Raw genomic sequence first — 21,664 nt, 5'->3', positions numbered from 1 at the left:
GATTCATGCCCCCCTCACGCAATTCACGGCACCCCCCATACCCCCCTTCCTGCGATTCGGAACCCCCCACGACCCCCCCTCCCGCGATTCATGCCCCCTCCCGCGATTCACGGACCCCCGCACCACCCCCCTGCACCCACCCTCCCTTGATTCACGCCCCCCTCATGCAATTCACGGCAACCCCCCACACCCCTCTCCTGCGATTCGCAGCCCCCCCACGACCCCCGCCTCCTGCGATTCATGACCCCTCCCGTGATTCACGGACCCCCGCACCACCCCCCCTTGACTCACGGCACCCCACGTGCCCCTCCCGCAATTCACGGACCTCCGCAACCCCCCCTCCCGCAATTCACTAACCCCGACAACCCCCCTCCCGCAATTTGCGGACCCCCCTTCCCACGATTCAAGCCCCCCGCGCCCCCGCCCACGATTTGCGGACCCCCGCCCCCTCCCGCTAACCGCGGATCCCCACACACCACCCCCCCTCCCGCAATTTGCAGACCCCCCAAACCCCCTTCCGGCAATTCCACCCCCCAGCGGACCACCGCGGCCCCCGCATTTCACGTACCCCCGTGACAATGGGGGATCCTGTACCACCACAATCAGGTACCGCCCCTAGGTGGGAAATCCGGCCCTGGCTGCCGCACTGCAGGTTTCCCCACTGCCCTCTGCACCAGCGCCACAACTTTTATCAATGTCTTGCCCACATACCACTATTATACAGCCTCCTGATCTCATGCACGCTCACTCCCTCCCAGTGGGAGGAGACGCTCACCCACTGCCGGGAGCTGCATACTGTCCCCCACCCTCCTCCAGTTCTAGGGATGCCCATCGACCATCAATGATTTTCAAATAATCGATGGTTTATGGCCGATGTTGAATACTTTTGCCATCAATGTGGGAGGACACTGCCCTGCCTCCTGTTCTCCTGCCCCGTAACTTCCGCCAGTGGAGACCCGCTCACCCTGTGTTGCCCACATTCCCCTATCATGCTTTACCGCCCAGCCTCCTGCTCTCATGCACCCTAACTCCCACCCAGTCGGAGGAGACACTGACTCCTGTATTTCTGTGCTGCCACGCTGGACCCTCACCCACTGGCAGAAGCTGCACAGTGTCCACCACCCTCTTTAGTCCCCCGTATGCCCACACACCCCTATCACTACCCAGCTTCCTGCTCTCCTGAACCGTAACTTCCACCACTGGGTAATCGCTGACGCTGTGTTGCCCACATACCCCTATCATGCCTCATATCCCAGCCTCCTGCTCTCATGCACCCTAACTCCCACCCAGTAGGAGGAGACACTGACTCAGGGCCACCGTCCGGTACTCCTGTGCTGCCACGCTGGACCCTCACCCACTGCCAGAAGCTGCAATACAGGGCATCTTTCATACAATTCTAACCATATTTCTCACAATACAAATGTTCACAAATTAAGGGGCGTAGCCCCTTACGCCGGTGTGAAGAGCGCCCGTAGGGCGCGATGAATCACCTAGTTTACATATATATATGTAAGTACAGTAATCTATAGTTATCAATGGATCGAGGAGAAGAAGGGCAGTAGAGAATGTGGTATTCTTAAAACTTAGCCTTTATTAGTCTTAGATTAATATGAATTAGTACAAAAATACACAAATTACAAAATTACAGTTTAAAATATGCATTGCAGCTCAACGTTATGTCCCTGTCTTATAAGGAAAATTCTTAAAATGAGCAAAATCAATTAAAGAGCTCGTAATCCAGTACCTGTATCAATTATCAGGCCAAGAGCTCGCAAAGAATTCCAACTGTGTCAGTTGGTTTCAAAAGAAGTCAGGACAGTAATAGCCTGTGCTTAAAGTGTAACAAGGTTTCAAAAAGTCATATATAGGTGATAGTTATTTAGAATTTAACAGAAGTTAGCCAGCTAATTAGCACCCAATGGTTGTTATGGCCAGATATAGTAACACTTATGTACTTTTAATTAGTATATACTAAAACAAGTGATTGTATCTATCACAGTTACAGTCAGAGTCTCACTGTCAGTTAGTTAAATCTAAGTTTCACAGTAATATGGCACTGTGAATGATTGTAGATAGATATTAATTATTAACAGGAGAGAGGTAAAATAATAAAGTAACTAATAGCTTGCAAGTGTCTATATCTCACCCGATTTTCATTCTCCCACCATCATAATTTTAGAGGATGGTAGATATGGGGATCGGGGAGAGCCTCCGCAAGTGAAAAAAGAGAGTGGTGGCCAAAGTACCTTCTGCTGCTCATTCAGTCAGATTGTGTGTTTGCTGTTGCTCATATGAGCATTGCAGCAAAAAGGCACAAGAGACTTGGAGAGTGAGAGAGGATTAGTTGCCCTTTAGTAGTGGCTAAGAGTGCCCTATCTCTTTAGAGGAGTAGAGAGATTTGTATTTTCCAAGAATGGGTGTCGCTTGAGGAGAGAGATAGAGAGAGAGAAATTAAGTGAGATAGAAGGTTATGGCAGATTGTAAGTGTCTTTATCTCACCTAATTTCTGCTGTCGTACCATCATAAGATTAGAGGATGGACGGTGAGAAAATTAGGGAGAGACTACATACATGAAGAAAGAAGTGTGGTGGCCAAAGTACCTTCTGCTGCTCGTTTCGTCGGATAGTATAGTCACTGTTACTCACTGAGTATTGCAGTGAAAAGATACAGCCGATTTTGGAGTGAGAGAGGTTTAGGGTTTAGTGCCCTGAGATAAGGGACTCTAAAGATAGATTTTTAGGCTTAGAAAGAGGAAAAGGCAAGAAAGAAGATCGTTTTTTAACAAATAGATAAGTGTTTATATTGATGGCTCAAAACAGTATGACAGTAAAAAAGGGTATATAGCTGTATGCTTTTTATGATAGTCGTATGCTGTTCAAAACTTAGTATATTTCCACTAGTGCAGAGTACCTTCAAAAGGTCGCTGGACCGCGGCTACAGTGTCAGGACTGTTGCTTTTAAAGTGGAGGATAATCCTTTAACATGATATAAGAGTACAATTAGGTCAGGGAGAGAGACAATAGTATGCAGTCAGATTGTATAGATATAGTTCACATATATACTGCTAGATTGCAGTTGCAGTGTTAGACTGTTTAGTGCTCAAACATTCCTCAAACATATAGTTTTAAGTCAAGGAGAGAGGTTTATAGCCAATAGTTAGATAACTGACATATATATCGCTAGAATGCTGCTGTAGTATTTCGTTCAGTTAGCGCTCAAAAAGATTCTTTAAGCATAGAAATCAGTCAGGTAAAGATAATATATCACATAGTTAGACTGCATAAATATCGCTCACATTTGCACCGCTCAATTGCGGCTGCAGTATCTGGGTTGTTAGCGCTCAGACCCTCCCTACCTATAACGTACAGTCAAACATGTAGTTAAATTGCATAAGTATGGCTTACATATATACCGCTAAATTGCGGCTGCAGTATTAAGATAATTCAGGCTAAACACATCTCGAAAATATACACAAAGATCTGTGACAGTTGCCGTTTATCACAGAAAATGTTTCTATTTGCAGTCAGAGAAGCTGCGGAGTCTGTGACCTCTGTCAGAAAAAGCAAGTGAACTGTATCTGGATAGTTAGCGCTCAGACCCTCCTCAGATATAACGTACAGTCAAACATATAGTTAAATTGTATAAGTATAACTTACATATATACCGCTAGATTGCGGCTGCAGTATTGAGATAGTTCAGGCACAGCACGTCTCAAACTACACACAAAAAAGATCTGTGACAGTTGCCGTTTATCACAGAAATTGTTTCTATTTGCAGTCAGAGAATCTGCCGAGTCTGTGACCTCTGTCAGAAAGGAGCAAGTGAACTGCTCTCAGAGAACGAGTGTACAGACTATGATAGTATGGTTAGAACACTGACCGCTGGACCGCGGTTGCAGTGTTTAGACAATTAACGCTCAGTACTCATTTAAGATTTATAGCGGTTAGGTATAGTTACGCTTAGCTCCAACCGGACATCAGTGGCTTTGTTTGCTCGTGCAGGGGTTGAGTAGCATATGCATAGAGACAGGTAGACGCGTTTCGCCCCTCCCACGGGGCTTGATCACATCCTGTCTGAGGTGATGTGGTATCGGGTATTTAACTGTTCTGTGATTCAGTAGGCTAGTTACCAAATTGGATGATTGATACCACTTAAGGAGGATAAGTTCAATAATACCAAAAAATCTATTATAAGCTTTGACATTTAGAGAATAAATATTATTCAGTATTATCATCATTATTTCGGGACAGATAGAGGCAGAAATTGCTCAAGGAATGTCCACATAAGACGTGTATATTTACAAAGAATAAAGGTTGTTTGAGAAGCACTAATTAATTATAATTGACCCTTTATGTACATAGAAAGTATTCATTAAATGTTCTAATAGATTATTTTCATGGGTTGTTTTCTATTAATTGTACTCAATATTTATTATATTTGTTACATTTTAAATAAATTAATATTGAATGGTCTGAAAAAGAAATAAGAAGTGAAAATATATATATATATATATATATATATATATATATATATATGATGAAATTATGAAGAGAAATATTCTTATTTATATACAGAAATTTTTAATGTGTAATTCACTAGACAAGGAAATGTGATACTCATCCGTGTTAATAAACATTTCATGTATGGTAATAGAGAGACTGTTATAATACAAGAACCCGAAAATTAGGGTAAGGAAGAATGATAAATTAACTGGTACTTGAGAAGAAGATATATATGATAAGGTAGTGGAGTTTAACAGAATCATAGGAATGGAGTGTAATTGATCTGTTCGTTCATACCATTAGGGGACATTGTGTTTAGTGTAAATGTCCAAAAACTTTCTCTTCTAAGAAGCTGGTTGGTGAGATCACCACCTCTGATTCCTAAGTGGATGGTTTCAATTCCAAATGCTCTAAATAGAGTAAGATCTCCTTTATGTTTGAAATGGAAGTGCCGTGCCACTGATGTTAATTGTTTGGATCTGGTCAGGTCTGTGGCAGCGTTGCGAATTGTACCGATGTGTTCAAGGATACGTTGTTTCATCATCCTGCTTGTCATTCCTACATACATGGCGCCACATTTACAGCTTATACAGTAAATCACTCCCTTCGTGCGGCAGGTAATATAATCATGGATTTTATGTTTATTACCATATCTGTCAGTGATTTCTTTTTGCCTTATCATGTACTTGCACGCCTTGCAGACGCCGCATGGGAATGAACCTATTAGTGTGGGATTCCTTGGTTTGGTTCTGGTGTAGTGGCTTGTGACCAGATGGTCTCTTATGTTAGGTGATCTTCTCCAGCTGATTGAAACCTTGTCTCCGATGATCCTGGCCAGGTCGTCGTCGGCCATGAGGACATGCCAATATTTTTGAACACTTTGTTTAATCGTTTTCCATTGTTGGTTAAAGTTGCTAATAAATCTGGGTCCAGATTCTCCAGTATTCAGATCCTTCTTCTCAGGGTTTATGGTGTTATCTGTCTTAAAGATGATGGATTCTCTGTTGGTCTTGCACACTGATTTTTGGGCTTTCTTAAGGGACCTGTTGCTGTATCCCCGATCTTTAAGTCTGCTGGTGAGTTCGTCGCATTGTTGTTTAAAGACCCCCTCATCTGATACATTTCTTCTTAGTCTGAGGAATTCCCCTTTGGGGATATTTTCCACTGTTGGGGGGAAATGGTGGCTAGTTTGATGTAGCACGCTGTTCGTAGCTGTGCTTTTTCTGAATAGTTTTGTTTCCAGTTTACCATTAATTCCCTTGTAAATTTTTAGATCTAAGAAGGAGATTTCAACATCACTGATCTCAGAGGTGAGTTTAAGATTAAGGTCATTCGAGTTGAGTATATCCAGGAAATCCTCCAGTAGATCTTTACCACCATCCCATATCAGTATTATATCATCAATATAACGGTTCCACATGCTGATATGCTTTGAATATTCCTCATATTCTTCTGAAAAGACCACCTCTTTTTCCCACCAACCCAAGTATAGGTTGGCGTATGTGGGTGCGCAGGCTGCCCCCATCGCGGTCCCTCTTGTCTGTAAAAAGAATTTGTCATCGAAGGTAAAGAAATTGAAATTGAGAACAAAAGAAAGGAGTCTTAGCAGAAATTCATGGAATGGACCGAAATCCTCCATGTTGAGGAAGTACTTAACAGCGTTGAGACCCTTGGTGTGGTCTATACTTGTGTATAAGGACTCAACGTCCAAGCCCACCAGTAATTGATCCTTTTCCAGATTTACATCGTGCAGTTTTTTTAAAATGTCAGTGGTGTCCCTTGTATAGGAAGGCAATTCGAGGACGTATTTTCTCAGGTGAAGGTCCAGAAAAATACTTGCCCTTTCTGAAAGGCATCCTATCCCTGAGACGATAGGCCTGCCAGGTGGTGTGGTGGGATTCTTGTGGACCTTCGGCAGCAAGTATAGTGTGGCAATTTTGGGGTTTTCTACCCATAGATATTCATATTCTCTCTTCGTGATTGCACCTTCTTGTAGTCCTATTTTAAGTATTGATTCGTATTTGGGTTGTATTAGTCCTAGTGGGTTAAGCATGATTGCTTTGTAGCATTCCGTGTTATTGAGTTGCTTGTATGCTTCAGTTGTATACATACTCTTGGGCCAGATCACTACGTTACCCCCTTTATCAGAAGGTTTCACAACTGTATCCTGCCAACTCTGAATGTTCTTGAGACCCAGCCATTCCTCTTTTGTGAGGTTATAAGGTACCTTATGGTATTTGCGGTTAGTGTAGATCTTATCAAATTCTTTTGATACCAAGTTGGTAAAGATACCGACTTCTGGGCAAATGGAGTCATGTGGTGTGAATGTTGATTTTCTCTTACAGGTTGGTCTTTTCTCTGTTGTTCCTGTGTGTACATCCTCTGATTCAGCCAGGAGTTCCTCGAGGGTGATTAGTGCTGTTTCTTCCTCTTCTGTGATGTCATCATCATTTGCATCTCTACATATTCGTGATTTATTAGCAAAGAATTTTTTCAGAAGTAGTTTCCTGCCGAAAAGTTTCAAGTCCTTCTCTAGATTGAATCTATTAAGGTTACTTGTGGGGGAAAAAGATAGACCTCTGCTGAGGACATCTGTTTCTATATCTGTTAGTATATGGTCTGAGAGGTTAATGATCTGTAATGTATCTCTTACTGATTTTTCCTCACCCTGATTGGGTATCGGTCCGGAATTGGGGGCCCCCATCTTCCTCTTCCTCTTCCTTTTTGACCTCCTCGTTTTCCCCTTGCGTTTTGTTGGAATCCACGTGGATTCTGGGGGTTCTCTAAAAAAACCCCTGTTCTTGATGTGTGGGGGGAGTTGCTGTGGGATTTGTCACCCTCTTCACCCGAGGAGTCCAATTCGGAGGAAGAGTAATTGTATTCGTAGATGTTATTGTATGTATTCCTTGGTGTTTTCCACGTGCTGCTCTTCCAGGCAAAGATTTGGCCGCTGGAGAAGTCTTTCTTGTCCCTCCAGAATTTATTCTTCTTGCGTTCTATGATTACTTGTTCATATTTATCAAGATCTTTTTTGTTCAGTTCAAATTGTTTCTGGAAGGACGTATCCTTCTCCCACTTCTCAAGTTTATGGCTCAGAGTGCCAATCTCTTTTTCACACTCCTCTAGAATAAGGTGATCGTGCTTAAGGAGAATGTTCGTGAGCTCATGCGAGCATTTCAGTAAACAAGTTTCCCACTCTGTTTTCAATGCCTCTGTTGCCAAGGGAAACGCCGGAAAGACTTTTGGTCTGAGCCCCCTGGGGTATACTTTCTGCTTCTGGTAATTTTCAAGTGTGGTTAGATCCCAGTTGGTTCTTAGTTGTTTCTGGAGGATATTTTTCAAACTCTTAAAATCTTCTTCCCATGTATTTTCAGAGTCTTTCTGTGGTGTATTTGTAGAGAAAATATCTTCTAGGTCTTCATTTATTTTTCTTCTAGAGGTAAGTTCATTTTTCAGACTGAAGTTGGACATCTTATGTCCGCAGGTTTAATTTGTAAAATATATACGTCTAAGATGATATTTTGCCCGGTTTCCCACATCCAATGTAAATTCTATAGATATAGGCAGAAATAGATTAATTCTATCTGCAATATATAGCCGTGCTGGAAACCTGAGACTGGTAGGGGCACCAGAAAAGTGTAACAGAGTAAGGTTTCGTTGTTTGGTTTCCGCACTGGGTACTCCACTAATTTAAATATTGTTGACAATGGAGTAAATAATTAAGAGAAATCCAGATCCCATTAAGTTTAAGTTGTTAGGGAGCTCTCTCAAAACGGGAGGAGAGATAACTCCTTTATTTAACCTATTTATAGGCTGGAGGTGCTCCCCAGAGTCAGAGGTAAGTATATGTTTGGTCACATGGAGAAAAAGAAGACTCGTTGTGGGGGCACTCTTAGGTATTTACATATATATATGTAAGTACAGTAATCTATAGTTATCAATGGATCGAGGAGAAGAAGGGCAGTAGAGAATGTGGTATTCTTAAAACTTAGCCTTTATTAGTCTTAGATTAATATGAATTAGTACAAAAATACACAAATTACAAAATTACAGTTTAAAATATGCATTGCAGCTCAACGTTATGTCCCTGTCTTATAAGGAAAATTCTTAAAATGAGCAAAATCAATTAAAGAGCTCGTAATCCAGTACCTGTATCAATTATCAGGCCAAGAGCTCGCAAAGAATTCCAACTGTGTCAGTTGGTTTCAAAAGAAGTCAGGACAGTAATAGCCTGTGCTTAAAGTGTAACAAGGTTTCAAAAAGTCATATATAGGTGATAGTTATTTAGAATTTAACAGAAGTTAGCCAGCTAATTAGCACCCAATGGTTGTTATGGCCAGATATAGTAACACTTATGTACTTTTAATTAGTATATACTAAAACAAGTGATTGTATCTATCACAGTTACAGTTACAGTCAGAGTCTCACTGTTACAGTTACAGTCAGAGTCTCACTGTCAGTTAGTTAAATCTAAGTTTCACAGTAATATGGCACTGTGAATGATTGTAGATAGATATTAATTATTAACAGGAGAGAGGTAAAATAATAAAGTAACTAATAGCTTGCAAGTGTCTATATCTCACCCGATTTTCATTCTCCCACCATCATAATTTTAGAGGATGGTAGATATGGGGATCGGGGAGAGCCTCCGCAAGTGAAAAAAGAGAGTGGTGGCCAAAGTACCTTCTGCTGCTCATTCAGTCAGATTGTGTGTTTGCTGTTGCTCATATGAGCATTGCAGCAAAAAGGCACAAGAGACTTGGAGAGTGAGAGAGGATTAGTTGCCCTTTAGTAGTGGCTAAGAGTGCCCTATCTCTTTAGAGGAGTAGAGAGATTTGTATTTTCCAAGAATGGGTGTCGCTTGAGGAGAGAGATAGAGAGAGAGAAATTAAGTGAGATAGAAGGTTATGGCAGATTGTAAGTGTCTATATCTCACCTAATTTCTGCTGTCGTACCATCATAAATTTAGAGGATGGACGGTGAGAAAATTAGGGAGAGACTACATACATGAAGAAAGAAGTGTGGTGGCCAAAGTACCTTCTGCTGCTCGTTTCGTCGGATAGTATAGTCACTGTTACTCACTGAGTATTGCAGTGAAAAGATACAGCCGATTTTGGAGTGAGAGAGGTTTAGGGTTTAGCAGGGGCGGGCTGGGCCGGGGGGCAGAGTGCCATATGCCCCCCGGGCCGCTTACCCACCCACTGGCTGCGGGCCGTGCTGCGGCTGGATCAGCTTCTCCAGCCCTCCTGCACTGGCCGCGGCTTACAGAACACGGCCGCGGCTACAGGAAAATGGCCGCCGGCCCCCTGCACTGAGGACATGTTCTCAGTGCAGGAGGCCGGCGGCCATTTTCCTGTAGCCGCGGCCGTGTTCTGGAAGCCGCGGCCAGCGCAGGAGGGCTGGAGAAGCTGATCCAGCCGCAGCACGGCCCGCAGCTAGTGAGTGGGTAAGCGCTCCCCCCCCCCCTCCCTCACCCCAGCATATGTGTTTCTGTCACTGTGGGGGCATATCTGGCACTGTGTGGGGGCATATCTGGCACTGTGGGGGGGCATATCTGGCACTGTGTGGGGGCATATCTGGCACTGTGTGGGGGCATATGTGTATCTGGCACTGTGGGGGGCATATCTGGCACTGTGGGGGCATATATGTATTTGGCACTGTGGGGGCATATGTGTATCTGGCACAGTGGGGCATATGTGTATTTGGCACTGTGGGGGCATATGTGTATCTGGCACTGTGGGGGCATATGTGTATTTGGCACTGTGGGGGCATATGTGTATCTGGCACTGTGGGGCATATGTGTATCTGGCACTGTGGGGACATATGTGTATCTGGCACTGTGGGGGCATATGTGTCTGGCACTGTGGGGGCATATGTGTATTTGGCACTGTGGGGGCATATGTGTCTCTGGCACTGTGGGGGCATATCTGGCACTGTGGGGGCATATGTGTCTTTGGCACTGTGGGGGAATATGTGTCTCTGGCACTGAGGGGGCATATGTGTCTCTGGCACTGTGGGGGCATATGTGTCTCTGGCACTGTGGGGGCATATCTGGCACTGTGGGGGCATATGTGTCTTTGGCACTGTGGGGGAATATGTGTCTCTGGCACTGTGGGGGCATATGTGTCTCTGGCACTCTGGGGGCATATCTGGCACTGTGGAGGAATATGCGTATTTGGCACTGTGGCAGAATATCTGGCACTGTGGCGGCATTTGTGTCTGGCACTGTGGGGGCATATGTGTATTTGGTACTGTGGCGGAATATCTTGCACTGTGGGGGCATATCTGGCACTGTGGACATCACATTGTGCGGTGTAATGGGCATCATGGTATGGGGCGTAATGGACATTACGGTGTGGGGAGCATTGGGTAATTGCCATCACAGTATGGGGTGTAATGGGCATCAAGGTGTGCAGCATAATGTGTAATTAGCATCACAGTGTGCGGTGTATTGAGTAATTAGCATCGCAGTGTTGGGCGTAATGTGTAACTGGCATCATGGTGTTCAGCATAATGTGTAATTGGCATTACGGCATGTGGCTTTATGTGTAATGGGTATTACAAGGTTCGCTAAAATGTGCAATCTGCAGGTACACAATACAATCATGGTACAGGCAACGCCCCTTATGATAGGCCACGCCCCTAATTTTTCGGCGCGCCTACGGCGCGCAAAAGCATTCCTTCCAACGGTGACTTGGCTGATTATGGGCCAGTGCTCTGGACTTGCCCCCTAGGCTAAAAGTTGCCAGCCAGCCCCTGGGGTTTAGTGCCCTGAGATAAGGGACTCTAAAGATAGATTTTTAGGCTTAGAAAGAGGAAAAGGCAAGAAAGAAGATCATTTTTTAACAAATAGATAAGTGTTTATATTGATGGCTCAAAACAGTATGACAGTAAAAAAGGGTATATAGCTGTATGCTTTTTATGATAGTCGTATGCTGTTCAAAACTTAGTATATTTCCACTAGTGCAGAGTACCTTCAAAAGGTCGCTGGACCGCGGCTACAGTGTCAGGACTGTTGCTTTTAAAGTGGAGGATAATCCTTTAACATGATATAAGAGTACAATTAGGTCAGGGAGAGAGACAATAGTATGCAGTCAGATTGTATAGATATAGTTCACATATATACTGCTAGATTGCAGTTGCAGTGTTAGACTGTTTAGTGCTCAAACATTCCTCAAACATATAGTTTTAAGTCAAGGAGAGAGGTTTATAGCCAATAGTTAGATAACTGACATATATATCGCTAGAATGCTGCTGTAGTATTTCATTCAGTTAGCGCTCAAAAAGATTCTTTAAGCATAGAAATCAGTCAGGTAAAGATAATATATCACATAGTTAGACTGCATAAATATCGCTCACATTTGCACCGCTCAATTGCGGCTGCAGTATCTGGGTTGTTAGCGCTCAGACCCTCCCTACCTATAACGTACAGTCAAACATGTAGTTAAATTGCATAAGTATGGCTTACATATATACCGCTAAATTGCGGCTGCAGTATTAAGATAATTCAGGCTAAACACATCTCGAAAATATACACAAAGATCTGTGACAGTTGCCGTTTATCACAGAAAATGTTTCTATTTGCAGTCAGAGAAGCTGCGGAGTCTGTGACCTCTGTCAGAAAAAGCAAGTGAACTGTATCTGGATAGTTAGCGCTCAGACCCTCCTCAGATATAACGTACAGTCAAACATATAGTTAAATTGTATAAGTATAACTTACATATATACCGCTAGATTGCGGCTGCAGTATTGAGATAGTTCAGGCACAGCACGTCTCAAACTACACACAAAGGCCCTTATTCTGAATCGGACGGTACGGCCCGCGTGCGGCCGTACCGCCGATGTTTTTAGTCTGCACATGCGCAGAGGTCAATCTGCGCATGTGCAGCCCCATTCGCCGCAGACGTATTTCGTCCGCCGCAAAGGGGGCGTATAGGGGCGTGAGGGGCTTCATACCCTCATTTCCCTATGTATACGCCCCGCGTTTCATGGGCGTTCCCATGCAAACGCGGGGCGTATGCATGCTAATCAGGGTATGACGCCACTGATGGGGGCGGAAAGCTGACGTCGCCGGATGTCAGCTCTCAGCCCCCATACAAGCTATCACACGGACGATTGTCCGTGTGGTCTCAGCTTGCGGGAGCTGCTGTGGCGTGCGGCCCTGCCTTCGATGGTCGACGACCATCGAATGCAGGGGGCAGCTCCCACCATGGTGGAGGCGTACGCCCCACCATTTTTATGCGGATCGCCAGCCGTCCGTGTACGGACGGCCGTGGCGATCCGTCTCGTGGGCGGGGATTGGTTTGTGCGGCCGGAGCACCGTGTGCGGCTCTGGCCGCACCAACCAGAATAAGGGCCAAAGATCTGTGACAGTTGCCGTTTATCACAGAAATTGTTTCTATTTGCAGTCAGAGAATCTGCCGAGTCTGTGACCTCTGTCAGAAAGGAGCAAGTGAACTGCTCTCAGAGAACGAGTGTACAGACTATGATAGTATGGTTAGAACACTGACCGCTGGACCGCGGTTGCAGTGTTTAGACAATTAACGCTCAGTACTCATTTAAGATTTATAGCGGTTAGGTATAGTTACGCTTAGCTCCAACCGGACATCAGTGGCTTTGTTTGCTCGTGCAGGGGTTGAGTAGCATATGCATAGAGACAGGTAGACGCGTTTCGCCCCTCCCACGGGGCTTGATCACATCCTGTCTGAGGTGATGTGGTATCGGGTATTTAACTGTTCTGTGATTCAGTAGGCTAGTTACCAAATTGGATGATTGATACCACTTAAGGAGGATAAGTTCAATAATACCAGAAAATCTATTATAAGCTTTGACATTTAGAGAATAAATATTATTCAGTATTATCATCATTATTTCGGGACAGATAGAGGCAGAAATTGCTCAAGGAATGTCCACATAAGACGTGTATATTTACAAAGAATAAAGGTTGTTTGAGAAGCACTAATTAATTATAATTGACCCTTTATGTACATAGAAAGTATTCATTAAATGTTCTAATAGATTATTTTCATGGGTTGTTTTCTATTAATTGTACTCAATATTTATTATATTTGTTACATTTAAAATAAATTAATATTGAATGGTCTGAAAAAGAAATAAGAAGTGAAAATATATATATATATATATATATATATATATATATATATATGATGAAATTATGAAGAGAAATATTCTTATTTATATACAGAAATTTTTAATGTGTAATTCACTAGACAAGGAAATGTGATACTCATCCGTGTTAATAAACATTTCATGTATGGTAATAGAGAGACTGTTATAATACAAGAACCCGAAAATTAGGGTAAGGAAGAATGATAAATTAACTGGTACTTGAGAAGAAGATATATATGATAAGGTAGTGGAGTTTAACAGAATCATAGGAATGGAGTGTAATTGATCTGTTCGTTCATACCATTAGGGGACATTGTGTTTAGTGTAAATGTCCAAAAACTTTCTCTTCTAAGAAGCTGGTTGGTGAGATTACCACCTCTGATTCCTAAGTGGATGGTTTCAATTCCAAATGCTCTAAATAGAGTAAGATCTCCTTTATGTTTGAAATGGAAGTGCCGTGCCACTGATGTTAATTGTTTGGATCTGGTCAGGTCTGTGGCAGCGTTGCGAATTGTACCGATGTGTTCAAGGATACGTTGTTTCATCATCCTGCTTGTCATTCCTACATACATGGCGCCACATTTACAGCTTATACAGTAAATCACTCCCTTCGTGCGGCAGGTAATATAATCATGGATTTTATGTTTATTACCATATCTGTCAGTGATTTCTTTTTGCCTTATCATGTACTTGCACGCCTTGCAGACGCCGCATGGGAATGAACCTATTAGTGTGGGATTCCTTGGTTTGGTTCTGGTGTAGTGGCTTGTGACCAGATGGTCTCTTATGTTAGGTGATCTTCTCCAGCTGATTGAAACCTTGTCTCCGATGATCCTGGCCAGGTCGTCGTCGGCCATGAGGACATGCCAATATTTTTGAACACTTTGTTTAATGGTTTTCCATTGTTGGTTAAAGTTGCTAATAAATCTGGGTCCAGATTCTCCAGTATTCAGATCCTTCTTCTCAGGGTTTATGGTGTTATCTGTCTTAAAGATGATGGATTCTCTGTTGGTCTTGCACACTGATTTTTGGGCTTTCTTAAGGGACCTGTTGCTGTATCCCCGATCTTTAAGTCTGCTGGTGAGTTCGTCGCATTGTTGTTTAAAGACCCCCTCATCTGATACATTTCTTCTTAGTCTGAGGAATTCCCCTTTGGGGATATTTTCCACTGTTGGGGGGAAATGGTGGCTAGTTTGATGTAGCACGCTGTTCGTAGCTGTGCTTTTTCTGAATAGTTTTGTTTCCAGTTTACCATTAATTCCCTTGTAAATTTTTAGATCTAAGAAGGAGATTTCAACATCACTGATCTCAGAGGTGAGTTTAAGATTAAGGTCATTCGAGTTGAGTATATCCAGGAAATCCTCCAGTAGATCTTTACCACCATCCCATATCAGTATTATATCATCAATATAACGGTTCCACATGCTGATATGCTTTGAATATTCCTCATATTCCTCCTCGATCCATTGATAACTATAGATTACTGTACTTACATATATATATGTAAATACCTAAGAGTGCCCCCACAACGAGTCTTCTTTTTCTCCATGTGACCAAACGAGTCCAGGGCTGCAGCCAGTTATATCACTACTGCTCGTGCCAATTGTTCTTCACTGCACAGGTGTGATCGGGTTACAGAACATACAGCCTCATGGCTGCAAATGGTTCCCCTGTCACATCTCTCCTGCTCCTAGAACACACAGTGTAAAAGTGTACGAGGAAGCCAATGTACCAGTCCTCACTGAAGAAACGCATCCCCATGACAATACAGTATATCAGGGTTGCCGACTTTAAGATTCTCCTCTCCGGGAGAAGCACGGAGAGGAGAGATTCAGCAGCCACTCAGGGGGCGGGGCTTGCGAGTGACATCACTAAGTCCTGCCCCCATGCTGTTAAAGCAGCTAATTCACGGATCTCCATGGAGGGGGCGGGGCTAAAATGACGCGATTGTGTCATTTTAGCTCCGCCCCCTCCTCTGAGACCCGAGGATTGCTGCATTTTAATGCCGCGATCCGGGGGTCAGCGGGGGTCCCCCCTGAATCCGGGAGGGTTGCCCACCCTTCCGGGGGGCGGGGAGGGGGACAAGATTTTCGGGAGACTCACGGAAATTCCGGGAGGGTCGGCAACCCTGCAGTATATCCCCACCCCATAAGTCACAGTTAGGATGGTGCTTGCTGAGGAATCTGCAATTCATTTGCTGTGTGCCACCCAGAGCTTTAGAGATGAGGAAACAAAGCTTAATTGTTGTCTCATGGGACCACAAAACCTTATCTCGCATTGGGCCAGATGTATCAAGCTTCAAAAATGTGATAACATGGGGAGTGGTAAAGAGCCAGCCAATCACCTCCAACCTGTCATTTTTCAAACCCAGCCTGTTACATGGCAGGTAGGAGCTGATTGGCTGGCTGTTTATCACTCTCTGTTTTATCCCGTTTGAAGATTGATACATCTGGCCCGTTGTAGCTGAGTCACTTTGATGCTTTCTGGCAAATCCAGATGTGCTTTGATGCAGTCTCTCTAATAATGGCTTCTTTCTAGCCACCCTCCCATACAGGACAGTTGTGTGCAGAGCTTTTCATATTGCTGACTGGTGCTTTCTCACTCGCACCTGAGGCACTGAGCTCTGTAGGTCCTCCTATAATAATAGTCGGCTACCCTGTGGGTCCCTCACTAGTCTCCTGGCTCTACCGCTGACTTGTGATGGGCGGCTTGGTCTAGGCAGCACCTGGGCAGCAGGACATAGCTTCCATTTCACCACTGATCCTACAGTGGGACATCAGAGCACTTGGCCTTTATTATTGGCTATTATCTTGTAGCCTTTCCTGCCTTGGGCATGTCTATAACTTTATCTGTTAGGTGAATAAAATGCTCCTTGGTCTCCAGTCTCACAGCTTTCCTTCACATTCTCCACCTGACCAATGTGATTTCAATGAAAGGGAGTTTGTCCATACATATTATTAAGGTACTTGTTTCCTAGCACGGCGCCCGTCGTGGGTGATCACATACCTTAAGTTAAGGTAACTTAGGGTATGCGATGGACGCGACCGACGTGATATTTGGCTATTTTTAGCCTTTATTGCCGGCAAAGAGAAAATCGCGTTGATCGCGTCCATCGCATGGCGTTATAATGGCACGCGTTCGACCGACGCGATCAACGTGATATTACATAGGGAGCAATGTTAAATTAGCCGGCTATTACAAAATCACGTTGATCGCGTCCATCGCATGCCATTATAATGGCATGCGATGCGACCAACGCGATTTTACATAGGGAACAATGTTAAATGGGCCAATGATCCAGATTTTTGATTGTATAGGCACCCTAATGGGTAATGTGTATGTTAAATGCCCCCCCATTGTTAATGGGAACCCACGATTAACGCCAACCCGAAGCGTGGAGAGCATAGCGAGCCTGCAAGGGGAGGCGGTACGCGTCCTACGACCTGTTCATACCCCGCGAGGGGACGCGTAATACCTGTGAAGTAATGCGCGTCCGCTAGCCACGCTTTGGGCTCGGTGGATCGCTGCGCTCGCCACACTGTATAAAGTCAACTCCACGCCGACGTGGATAGTGGGGGTATGAAAAGGTCAGAGGACGCGTACCGCCGCCCCTCGCGTGCTCGCTATGCTCGCCACGCTTCGGGTTGGGGTTGATCGTGGGGTGCCGTTAACAATAGAGGGGCATTTCACCCATGAGGGTGGGTATACAATGAAAATTGGAGTCTGGGGGGCATTTTACATTGGGGCCAATGTAAAATCGGGTCTCAGGGACCATTTTACATTGGTTCCAATGTAAAAAATCGCGTTGATCGCGTCGATCACATCGCATGCGATTTGGTTGCATGCGATGCGATCGACACAATTTTTGGGATCCCGATGGATGCAATTAAAATTGCTGGCGCCCTGCTAGGAAACAAGTACCATTATTAAAATGAATATTGTATTATATCAGATAACAATCTCCTGTTTATATTGGAACAGGGTTATTTATACTCAAAGGTCATACATATGATAAACTCATTATTGTATAAGTCTATCAAAAATCTACGCAATAAGAATAATTGTAACCTACAATCAACAGCAACAACATCAGCAGCAACTGGTTTAGGTAAGCAGAGCAAACCCAAGCCTACAAGGCTTATTCTGGCAGGGTGATGGCTTGGCGCAGTAAGGGGTCACAGCAACATTCTGTGGCTTCTGATTTATATTCTGTTCCCCAGTGGCACCAGGTTGTCTTTATAGGTGCCGGATGACTGAGCGGCAGTCAGGATTCCGACAGTAATTACATCGACGTCGGAATCCCGACTGCTAAACCCCTGACAGACGGGCAGCGGCTATTCTCCCTCGTGAGGGTTACTGTGTAACATCCATTTGCAGGCCCTGCGAGGGAATAGACCTTGCGAATGGGTGGTGGCCGGGCCACCATTTGCAAGACCGGGTTTGGTGGGCTCGCAAGGCTGTGAATTTGCAGCCTTGTGAATCAACCAGAATAACCCCTTTATCTGTAGTGTTATGTGGTGTGCGTCTACAGGGCCTCCAAATCCAATGTTTCTGCAGTCACAAAACACAAAACACCAGTCAGAGTACAAATAATTATTTATATTTTGGGGATTTATATGCAGACAAGATATATATATATATTTTACTTCAGACCCAAAGAACAGGGTAAGAGGAAGGGGATAACAGTGCAAGGAGAGTAGCAAGGGAAATATAAATACAAATTGGGAAATTTAATAAAAACAAATATTAAAAATGCTTTGAGCTCATAGGTCCAGCTAAAATGGCAGTTTAACCCTTCCAATACTATAGGCCTGGACCTCCAGTCATGGAAGGGTTAAAATGATACAATGCGATTAGTGTCTTATTAACTGTAAGAAAACCATACTTACAGGATTGTAACATTAAGAGCAGAAATGACGCCAGAAAGACCGATCGGGGGTCTGGTATCTGGGTCCGTAATAATAAAGTCACCACTTCATCTGTTTGCACAGCGCTGGCGCGCCGCGTGCCCAGTTTAGGGAGCGCAGATTCACCATCTGGCACTAATCACTGCCCCCCTTCTTTTTGAGGCACAAGCCATGTTAAGATTAAGTGCACTTTTGTGGTGAGAATTAAATACAAAACAAACAAGAACAAAAAAAAAAAGGATTCACATAAAATACAATAGAGCACAAAGATATCTCAGTAATGTAAAACGGCTTGTGCAGCCTCTGGCTTAGTGGCAGCAGCTAACAGGTCAGACTGCTGAGCTACACAGCTTGCGGAGATGGTTAACAACAATCGGAGATGGGGTCTTCCTGGTAACTTCAATCAAGGATTGGGAGGGTCACAGATAAAGGGAAGGTTTGTAATAGAATCATACATAACATTTAACATACAGAAAATCAATCACATTTTTCTTGCGTGGGGATAGTTCCCTGTGTCTCCAGTGTGATGGTTTACTGATTTCCAGTTGTGCCCAGTTGATTCCAGTGCTGCTTGGTTTGGTCCAGTGTTGCACATCCAGTGAGGGGTTTGGGTCACCCCGCGACTGCCCGCAGTCTGGGGGGCATGGAGGGGGAGGGGCACGGGCACGTTTTCTGTGCCCAACGAAAAAAAAAAAAAAGGAAAACATTTTTTTTTTTCCCAGCTGTTCAACGAGTGCGTCAGTCGCCGAGTCGGTAAAAACTGAAATAATAGTCTGTAACTTGTGAAGGATCCAGAGAAGTGTCATAGCATCCTGCTGCTCCCTGAGAGACAGAAAGAGGGACAGTTAGAGAAGACTCCTGCGTATGAGGCATGAACACTGCACAAGTATCAGACAATAGAGGGGGATGTCAGGTGCTAGAAGGCGCATTTATTGCCTAATGACCTTACACTAATACTGGCAATGTAGCATAATCGGTGTCTGGATTCTGGGAAGACAGGCGCAGTGTAACCCAAGCCGATGGCTGCGTATTGGTTGTAAATGCACTAAGGACACTGGTGAGTAGATCGGAACAGCTTACCGGAGGTGACACCTGCAGGTGAAAGGTGAAATCCTGGGAGGGAAACAACTGGAGAGACCATAAGTGGTACGATGATGGGATCGGCTGGGTACACGCTCCAGAGACCTGGGGGAGAGAAAAAGTTTCCATCAACTCCCATTACATTTACTACCAGGAGTACATACATATAATACTACATTTTATTAGCAGCTTATAGTCTCTGATCATGCTATTGCAAATGCCTGTAGCAGCCAGGGTCTATGGTACCATAGCAGGAATCTGGCGGCTTTAGGACCCTTGCCATATGCTGTCTAGCTAGCCCTAGGGTGCTCAGCACAGGCCGGAGACTTACAATGGTCTATGACACAGGTCTTCAACCTGTGGCCCTCCAGATGTTGTGGAACTACATGTCCCAGCATGCCCTGACAGTTTTGGCATGCTCTTATAGGAAAAAAATGTGGCAATGCATGTTGGAACATGTAGTTTCACAACATCTGGGGGGCCATTGAAGATCCATGGTCTATGATATATTTGGGAGAACCATTTCACCTTGTGTGGAGCAGAGCATAGAAACTTAAGTGACAGCTCTGTTGAACAGCCTAAAACTTACCTTCATCTGCACTTTAGCATACTCTGAGTTGCTTGCAGCTTTACGGAACTGTGAACATTGGGTCAGGGCTAAAAAAAGGGCAAAAGCGCTTATTTAGAGTTTAAGATTTGTAAGTTTGTTTGCATATTATTGCGCAATAATATAGATATTTAAGCACTTAGGTGTTACAGCAAAAGGTTGAATAGAGAGTTATTAAATGGTACAGATATTTGAATGTGTTCAATTTAAAGTGATTAATTACGAGTACAATAAGAATGTTCATTGGTTGTAACATAGGCCCTTATTCTAATTCGGACGGTACGGCCCGCGTGCGGCCGTACCGCCGATGTTTTTAATCTGCACATGCGCAGAGGTGAATCTGCGCATGTGCAGCCCCCTTCGCCGCAGACGTATTTCGTCCGCCGCAAAGGGGGCGTATAGGGGCGTGAGAGGCATCATGCCCTCATTTCCCTATGTGTACGCCCCGCGTTTCATGGGCGTTCCCATGCAAACGCGGGGCGTATGCATGGTAATGAGGCCATGACGCAACTCATGGGGGCGGAAAGCTGACGTCGCCGGATGTCAGCTTTCAGCCCCCATACAAGCTACCACACGGACGATTGTCCGTGTGGTCTCAGCTTGCGGGAGCTGCCGCGGCGTGCGGACCTGCCTTCGATGGTCGACGACCATCGAATGCAGGGGGCAGCTCCCAACATGGTGGAGGCGTACGCCCCGCCATTTTCATGCGGATCGGCAGCCGTCCGTGTACGGACGGCCGTGCCGATCCGTCTTGTAGGCGGGGATTCGTCTGGTGCGGTCGGAGCCGCATATGCGGCTCAACCGCACCAACCAGAATAAGGGCCATAATACAGTAGAATTGTAGAATACATTTGTTTACTGTAAGAAAACATCTAATCAGTCGTTCTTCTCTGCGGGCGTCCTCGGAGATTTGCATAGTCTCCGAGGTGCTCGTAGCGGGGTGGGCATACAGTAGGCGGGCAGGGGGCCTTCGCAGGGTTTCCTGGGCGTACTCACAAAAATATTGGATGCACCCAGGAAATGCTGGGCATCAGCAAGTGAACGGGGGTGGCTACTTGCCTTCTGGGGGCCGGCAGCAGACGTCACGAATGTCAGCTGCCCACAATGTTCACGGAGCAGGGTGCCACTAAATAAAGTCACCAGGGAGTGAGCGCTTCAGAAATCGACCATCGAATGATTTTGGGAAAATATGCGAATAGCGGGGTGTGGGCATTTGGGCGGTGCTACAAAGCTCACAAAGAAGCAAAATAACACTGCTTTGCCAGCCAACCAGAATAAGGGCCATACTGCTTATTAATGGGTGCAAGAATAGTGTAGCCCTGGCAGAAACAATGGTTAAGCATAGAGAACCCCAAGTAGGCATCGGCCTGGCTGCGTTCCCATGGGAATGCCCAGCATTTCATAGAGACGCCCATGCCACTTTCATGGAGGAGAAACAT

General features: G+C 44.7%; 1 long non-coding RNA gene across 1 annotated transcript in view; it reads right to left on the bottom strand.

Annotated features, from left to right (window-relative positions):
* The window catches only part of LOC146055185 (uncharacterized), a 52,030-nt gene extending 47,929 nt beyond the window's left edge, over nucleotides 1–4,101 (bottom strand). The window contains exon 1 of the long non-coding RNA XR_014468513.1: nucleotides 3,958–4,101. This is a non-coding gene — a long non-coding RNA (uncharacterized LOC146055185). The remainder of the gene's footprint in view (nucleotides 1–3,957) is intronic.
* Nucleotides 4,102–21,664: the final 17,563 nt, after the last annotated feature.

Source organism: Crinia signifera, unplaced genomic scaffold (assembly GCF_055691185.1).
Source record: "Crinia signifera unplaced genomic scaffold, ASM5569118v1 HAP2_SCAFFOLD_335, whole genome shotgun sequence".
NCBI lineage: Eukaryota > Metazoa > Chordata > Amphibia > Anura > Myobatrachidae > Crinia > Crinia signifera.
The sequence above is the reverse complement of the archived record's forward strand: the minus strand, read 5'-3'. Positions and strand labels throughout refer to the sequence as shown.